This window comes from Talpa europaea, assembly GCF_964194135.1.
Source record: "Talpa europaea genome assembly, chromosome: 12".
In the NCBI taxonomy this organism is placed as follows: domain Eukaryota; kingdom Metazoa; phylum Chordata; class Mammalia; order Eulipotyphla; family Talpidae; genus Talpa; species Talpa europaea.
In genome coordinates this window covers 9,532,920-9,540,467 of record NC_140079.1, presented here as the reverse complement: position 1 = coordinate 9,540,467, position 7,548 = coordinate 9,532,920, and positions in this window count along the sequence as shown.

Sequence of the window (7,548 nt, the reverse complement as noted above, 5' to 3'; positions counted from 1 at the left end):
CCATCTCGGCCCTGGCTGCCCCCCACCCAGCACAGAAGCATGCCTTGCCTCCCCCACCGCCCCACTTCATATTTGTGTTTTGTTTCGGGGGTCGTTTTTCATAATTATTTGAAAGAAAAGAAGCAGGGTCTGCTGCCTGGTATTGGGGTTCAACCCAGCCAGTCCTGTGGGGGGTGTGAGTCGTGCCCTAGAGTCTGTGAACGTCGGGCATCTCTGCTGGGGAACCCCCTGCCCTTCTTTTCCCTGGTGGGCGGCTGCTGCCCACTCTCTGGCCCAGCCATCAGGCTCTCCTTTCTGCCTGACCCACACAAAACGGGGTTCTAGGGGTGGAAATGGAACCATACCCCCTCAGGGTTGTTCTCCCCTCCCCTTCCTTTCCTCCCTGCCAAGACTTCTGCCAGGCACGGGGGGGAGAAAACAACCCACCAGAAAAGAACCACCTCTACATATTATGGAAAGAAAATATTTTTGTCGATTCTTATTCTTTTATAATTATGCGTGTAAGAAGTAGAGTCATTAAATGATTCCAGACGAAGTGTGGCCCTCGCCTGAAGTTCCTTCTAAGCCCTGGCTGGTGACGGCGCCTCAGGAGGCCAGGAAGGTGACAGAGACAAAGCAAAGGGGGAGGGGCGCCAGCTTCCTCTTTGACAGCCCCATCCCAGATCCCGATGCCCCTGTGCTTGTCGCTTAGGGACCCAGCACAAGAAGGGGGTTGGTGGGGCCCAGACGGGACAACAGCACACGCCCAGGTGTGGGGGGCTCCATGCCGCCCCCCACTACTTTTACACCTGTGCATGGTCCGAGGCTTGATTCAGATCAGAAAAGCTGATCAGGGAGAGCGGGCTCTGTAGGTCTTCATGCTGGTCCCAATCGCCCCGACCAGGAGCTCCCCTACTCCCTTAGGCCCCACTTGTGGCTGGAGCATCAAACAGCAGCTGGTGGCCTTGCCTTACCTCACGCCATCCCCTGCTCCATGCTTTGGACTCCACTTTATTTTTCACTTGTATTGAAGTCGCATTGGTTTAGAACATGGAGGTTTCAGGCTACTGCATTTTAATTCAATATCTGCATATACTACACATACTGTAGTGTATACGCTACCTCCTTTACCTGACTTCCCTGATTCACTTTTATCTTAATGGCTTAAAAAAATAACATTTAAGTACTAAGGGATATACAATTAACCCTTGAATATCACGGGACCTAGGGGCTCCAATAAACCTCTGCAACCCAAAATTCACATACAACTTTTGACTCCCCCAAATCTACTAACTGTAGTTGTCCCTTGACAGTATCAGGGAATTGGTTTCAGGACCTCCTCGGATACCAAAATCCACTGAACTCAAGTCCATTACCATCAACCCACATGTCCAGGGGTTGAAATCCGTGAATGTGGAGCCCTCAGATATGGAGGGCAGGTGTATTCAGTGGGGGGAAAATCCATTTTTAAGAGGATCTGTGTTGTGCAAGGATCAAATGTATAGAGAAAAGACACCCTTCTCCCCAAGTCTCTATTCTTAATACCTGCATACTATTCTACCCTGTGAATGTGCTATGATTTATTTTGCCAGACCTCTTTCAAGGGATACATGGATTATTCTAGACTTCTTGTCTAAATCAGGGATCAGCAGCCTTTTTTCTTTTTTTGTAGTAAATATTTTAGGTTTTATGGGTCAGACTTCTTGTAACTACTCAACTCTGCCCTTCTAGTTCAAAAACAGCCTCAAATATTGTGTAAATGAGTGGATGTGGGCTGTGTGCCAATAAAACTTTATTTACAAAACCAGGCAGCTTTACACAGACTGACAGGCCAACCCTTACTATCAATGACAGCTACAAATAGCCTTGTATGTGTTTTAGACATATTTTATCACTTATAAGGGTGAATTCTTAGAATTTCTCATTTTGAAGAAGATTGCCAAATTGCTTTCCAAAAAGAACACCTTAATATACACTTCTGCCAAAGGGGAGAATATTTCTCCATTTCTTCACTAGTGTTACACATTACATTTTAATCTTAGTCAACAGTGAAATATAGCATCTCATTGTAATTTGAACTTGTTTGTTTTATGTGTAGGAATGTTTTTATATTCCAGAACACCTGTATACTAGTAATCATGATTATGTTGTTGGTTCAAAACTCCAGAGTTCCCTAGATGGTGTGTAAAACAGGCCTCTGTATACAGGACAAGAAGAGAGCAAAGACAAGTAAAACATTCCAGCTTGATAGGTTACAGTTTTAATAAGAGAACTTTCAACCTTGTCTTTTTTTTTTTTTTTAAGATTTATTTATGCATACAAGAACTGAGGTACAGGCCAGAAGTGCGGGGAGTGAGAGGATTCACCAGAGACAGAGTGGGGAGCAGAACAGGCTGACTGACTGAAATACACTGCTGAGGGGAGTAGCAGGTGAGACAGGAGAGGTCTGCTGCGCCATGTGGGTAGCTCCCTGGCTGGCAGGGGATTGAATTTGTGCTGCAGAGGCTGCGGATAGCTTCATAGTGCTGCGTCTTAACCCCTTGTGCCACCAGGGAGGCCCCTCAACCTTTTATTTCCACAACCTCCTGTTGGAATCTTGAGTTTCTAGAGATACCTTTTTTTTTCTTTTTACATTTTAAAAGGACAGGTTTATTAGTAAAAGGAGAAAGAGAAAAAAAAGAGGGACCTGCATAGACACAGATGGGCAGTCTTGGGACCAGAGCTATTATCTAGATACTTAAATATCTAGATATTTAAGGGTTCAATTGCATATACAGCTTAGGTGGTCTCAGCCACACATTACTCCCTTGGGGGCTGCCTCTGTTACTGACCTGTACAAAATCAGGCTTGTGTGCCCAACGCCTGGTTAAGATGAACTGTAATAGAACATTGGCGCTTGAAGCAGAGTCAACAAGCAAGACATGAGTGGGGGCGGGAAAACACTCAAATCTACCTCCCCAATTGGGCCTCCCCAGTGGCATCGCAGGTTGAGCACAGCGCTATGAAACTGTCTGCAGCCTCAGCAGCGCCAGTTCTATACCCAGCCGCCAGGGAGAAGCCAACATGGCGCACAGACCTCTCCCGTCTTGCCTGCTGCTCCCCTCAGCAGTGCTTTCAGTCCATCTACCTGTCCTGCTCCCCACTCTGTCTCTGGTGAATCCTCTCACCCTCCCACAACTCTGGCCTGTACCCCAGCTCTTGTATAAATAAAAATAAATCTTTAAAAAAAAAAATCTACCTCCCCAATTAAGAAAGGAAATGAGATCATACAGGTTTGGGGGGCCAGGGTTGAGAACAAAGGAGTTAAATTTTATTAAATGAAAAAGCGGGTTGGGGCCAAGAAATGCAGACTTGGCTGAAGTTCACGGCTAGTCACAGGGCGCTTCATTCCTGAAGAACGAAGAAGATTTTCTCCAGATAACCAGAATTTTCAACTGCTGTTGGTCCACCCCTCCTCTGGGGATCCCCCGCCTCTTCTTGCATCTCCGTCTCCAGGCACCCTTAGAGACCAACTCAAGGTTGTTGAGAGACTTCCAGCCTTTGCTGTGTCTTTCAAAGAAAAACCACTTTCAAAGAAAAAAAAAGTTTAGCTAAGGGTTTCTTTGTGCGTGTGCACAGTTTCAGAAAGGGAAGTGGGGTACCCACAGGAAAAAATGAATGATGAGCAGCTACAAAAAGACAAGTGTGTGCTGGCAGACAGTCGAGCTCTCTGAGGTGGCCGGCTAGGAGGTGTCTGTTTCCTCCGGGTTGACATAGGAGTGACTCATGTTCCCCGCCACTGGTGAGGGTTCCGACAGCGGGAGGGTCTCCTAGGCAGTGCTGACTGCTGATCTCTTCCCTAATTGGCAAGAAGCCACATGCATTGAATGTAAAGCCCAATGTTATATCGGTTGCAGATTTGTCAGTTGCCTTTGAAACATGTTTGTGGTATTTAAAAAAAAATAATTATAGACACATAGGAAGTTATAAAAATAGTACATCTTTTTTTGGACATTGCACATTGTTCAAACAAGGAAACTGACAGTGATAGAGTTAACTGAACTCTAGACTTTATTCAGATTTCATTAGTTTTGACATGGGTGTGTTTGTGTGTGTGCATGTGTGCAATTCCATTCCACTTTGTTATCATAATTACAACAACAGAGCTGTTTAATCACCACAGAGACAAGTCCACGACATTTTTCTCCTTTTGGATAGCTAGAGTTCAGATCATGATTAGAGAGAAATAGTTGGAATAATTCCCCCCTTAATCTCTCCAATATGACTTTTATTTTGGTGGGGGAGAATGGAGAGGTAGGGAGACAGAAAAACACCAGGAGAGGTTTGAGTTCAAAGTCTTTCTGAAAACATGCACACCTCCTCCTCTTCAGCGGGATACTCAGACAGTTCTCAGCTGCAATCTCTTGGTAGCAACAGCTCTTGCTCATTAATTGAATCTTTCGTGGAGACAGACTGAAGGTCAAATGCTGTAGTGAGGTAATAGGAAACGCACCAACAGAACCGGGCCGTGTAAAACACCGGGGAGAGGGGACTGCAGTCCGCCTATTTAGGGAGCCAGTCTTCATTGAGGCCCTAGCAGGGAGTTGTAAGAATGAAATATTTCTCCTTTTTTTTTTAAAGATTTTTTTAATTTATGCATACAAGACCTGGGGTACAGGCCAGAGGTGAGGGGGGTGAGAGGATTCACCAGAGACAGAATGAGGAGCAGAACAGGCAGACTGACTGAAATACACTGCTGTGGGGAATAGTGGGCGAGACAGGAGAGGTCTGCTATGCCAGGTGGGTCAGCTCCCTGGATGGCTGGGGATCGAACCTGTGCAGCAGAGGCTGCAGGTAGCTTCACAGTGCTGTGCTTTACCCCTTGCACCACCAGGAAGGCCTGAAATATTTCTTTACACAAGCAGGTATTCCAATTTAGATCAAGCTGCTGCATAAAAGCATGTATCCTGGAGTCAGGGTTATCTGCCCAGCACTCAGCCTCCTAGAGTAGCCTCCTGACCTGCCTGAAAATTAGACAATATCTAATATTGTCAGGGGAGGCCCAAGGCTCCAGCTCGGTGAAAATACTCCCCAGCCCAGCTAAAGCCAAGGCCTGCGGTGCACTGGGGCCCAGAGCTCAGCACACAGCCTGCAGGCAGACACAACAGCCAGATATGAACTTAGCTGGCACCATTCAGATGCAGTGGAGACTTGCCTGTAGTAAGGTGTGGAGTCCACCACCTGTCCAACCTCAGCACAGGTGTGTTTGGATGTGCTGGTGGAATTTCAGCTCTTGAATACCATCCTGGAATTGCAAACTGATCAATCAGGTTTAAAAGACAGGTATCTGAGGGGGTTTAAGCTGAGGTTTCAGAAAGGTTTAGATACATTCTTCCGGACTCAGAACTTCAAGGACTTTGCAGAGCTTCAACACCTTCATGTCAGACTTCTGGCCCTACCTCTGACATTGCCTGCTGACTGGCATCATTGGCCTATGCCCGGTGTCAGGCGTAAAGCAGCAGCAGACAGCTCTTTTAGAGACACCTGGGAAACCTCAGCTTAAACCCTTTAAACCCCTCTGAAACCTCAGCTTAAACCCCCTCAGGATACCTGTCTTTCAAACCTGATTGATCAGTTGGCAATTCCAGGATGAGATTCAAGAGCTGAAATTCCACCAGCACATCCAAACACACCTGTGCTGAGGTTGGACAGCTCTTTTAAACACTGGTGCCTGGTCCTCTGGCATTGCTGCCTACTGATTGGTGCTGACTGGCAATGCTGATCTGCGTCCAGCCACTTCTGGGAGCTGTCCACTGCTTGCGATCCTCCAGCACTGCCTCCTCATGGTGGTGTCTCTGGTGCTGCCCAGCCCAGCCTTCAATTGCTGCTGCTGACTGCTGTGGGGCCATTTCAGCAGCACCACCTGTGATCACCTCCAGCTGCGACACGAGTTAGATCCTGGTCCACCACTTAGTGCGCCACCAGCTCCAGGCTCTTCTCGAAAGGAGACCACCATTTTGCATGATTGGACAATCAGCTTTTGATTTGGAGTACTGAACACTGCGGACACTACCTGGGGTAGGACAGCCGGCCATGTGTGCCCTTAGAAACCCTTTCCTTTTCCCCAATTGCCCCTTTGTTAATAAACCCTGTTGTTGTTAAACCTTGAGGCTAAGTTGTGTCTTGCAGTTGTAAGTGCATGGATGAAGACCCATAACCATGACCTACCTTCCCATTCTCCCCACCCCTCACACCCCCCACCCCAGGCTTGCATGGTTTCAGACTTTATTTAGGCTTGGCCATTCCTCCCTCTAATGTCTTTTTTCTGGTCCATGATTGTTATGGACTGAATATTTGAGTGTCCCCAAGATTCATGATGTTGAAGCATAACCCCTAATGTGCTGGTATTAGAAGGTGGAGCTTTTACTAAGGATTAGGTCTTGAGAGTGGAGCCCTCCTTAATGGGGTTCATGCCCTTATACTAGAAACCCTGAAGAGCTCCTTCACCCTCTGGCATGTGAAGCTGTAGCAAGAGGACAGCCATCTATGAGCCAGGTAGTGAACCATAGAGTGTGCTGTTGTATTAATCTTGGGTTTCCAATGCCCAGAACCAAGAGAAATAAAAATCTTGTTGCAAGCTTCCTGTTGTGTGGGATTCTGTGACAGCAATCCCAGCTGAGCCGGGATTCAGTCCAGGACGTGGCTGTTTTTGTCTCATTTTGTGATGGTTCCTCAATCTTTGTCTTTCATGTTATTTCTTATTTTTTTGGAGGTTGTCTTGTAGAATGCTTAAGTTTGTCTGAAATTTACTTACAATTACATTTAAATCAGTGCATTTTGGGTAGGAATTCTGCAGGTTTCCTCCCCTGTGCCACTGAGGTGTCAGTGCATTGGTGACTCCGTGATGCTGCTGCCTCATGTTTTGGTGACATTAAGTTGGTACATGGGGCCAAAGATGACACTCCATTGTGCAATTACTATTTTTCTCTTTGTAATTCACATAGATCTCAGGGAGCAAATACCTGGAGACTCTGAAGATACCATTTCTACTCATGCCTTTGATACGGGAATTCTGGCCAACCCATTGGCCAATAAAAGGAGTTTGAGAAGGAAAGTAGTCTAATTTTTTGATAAATTGAAGAGGGCAGCAGACTAGTGTCTGGAGGCCCACCTTCCTGCTCTTTGGCAGAGCGCAGGGGTATTTCTCCACTGTTACAGGGAGTAGAAACAAAGTGGGAAACGAAGGGCATGTCCATTCTTGTACTCCAGCTGCCGCCAGCCAGCTTGTGCTCCTCACCCTCTGGTGGTCAGCAGTTCTGATACTATCTTTCCAATGAGGCTCTTTACCCTTGGAATGTAAAAATACAGGGTTTATTAAGCCTCGAGGGAAGTTACCCGGGGAGAGAGAGAAAGCCATGTACTTTGTTGCTGTGTCACCTTCACCCACCAACTTTTAACCATCCCAGCACCTGCCTACTCTGCTAGCGTTCAGCTTCATCTACCCATCTTGACTACAACTGCTACAAGTTTGCTCAGTGGGGTCTTCCCTCATTCCATCTGCATTTACTAATTTGAATTTTAGTGCAGAGC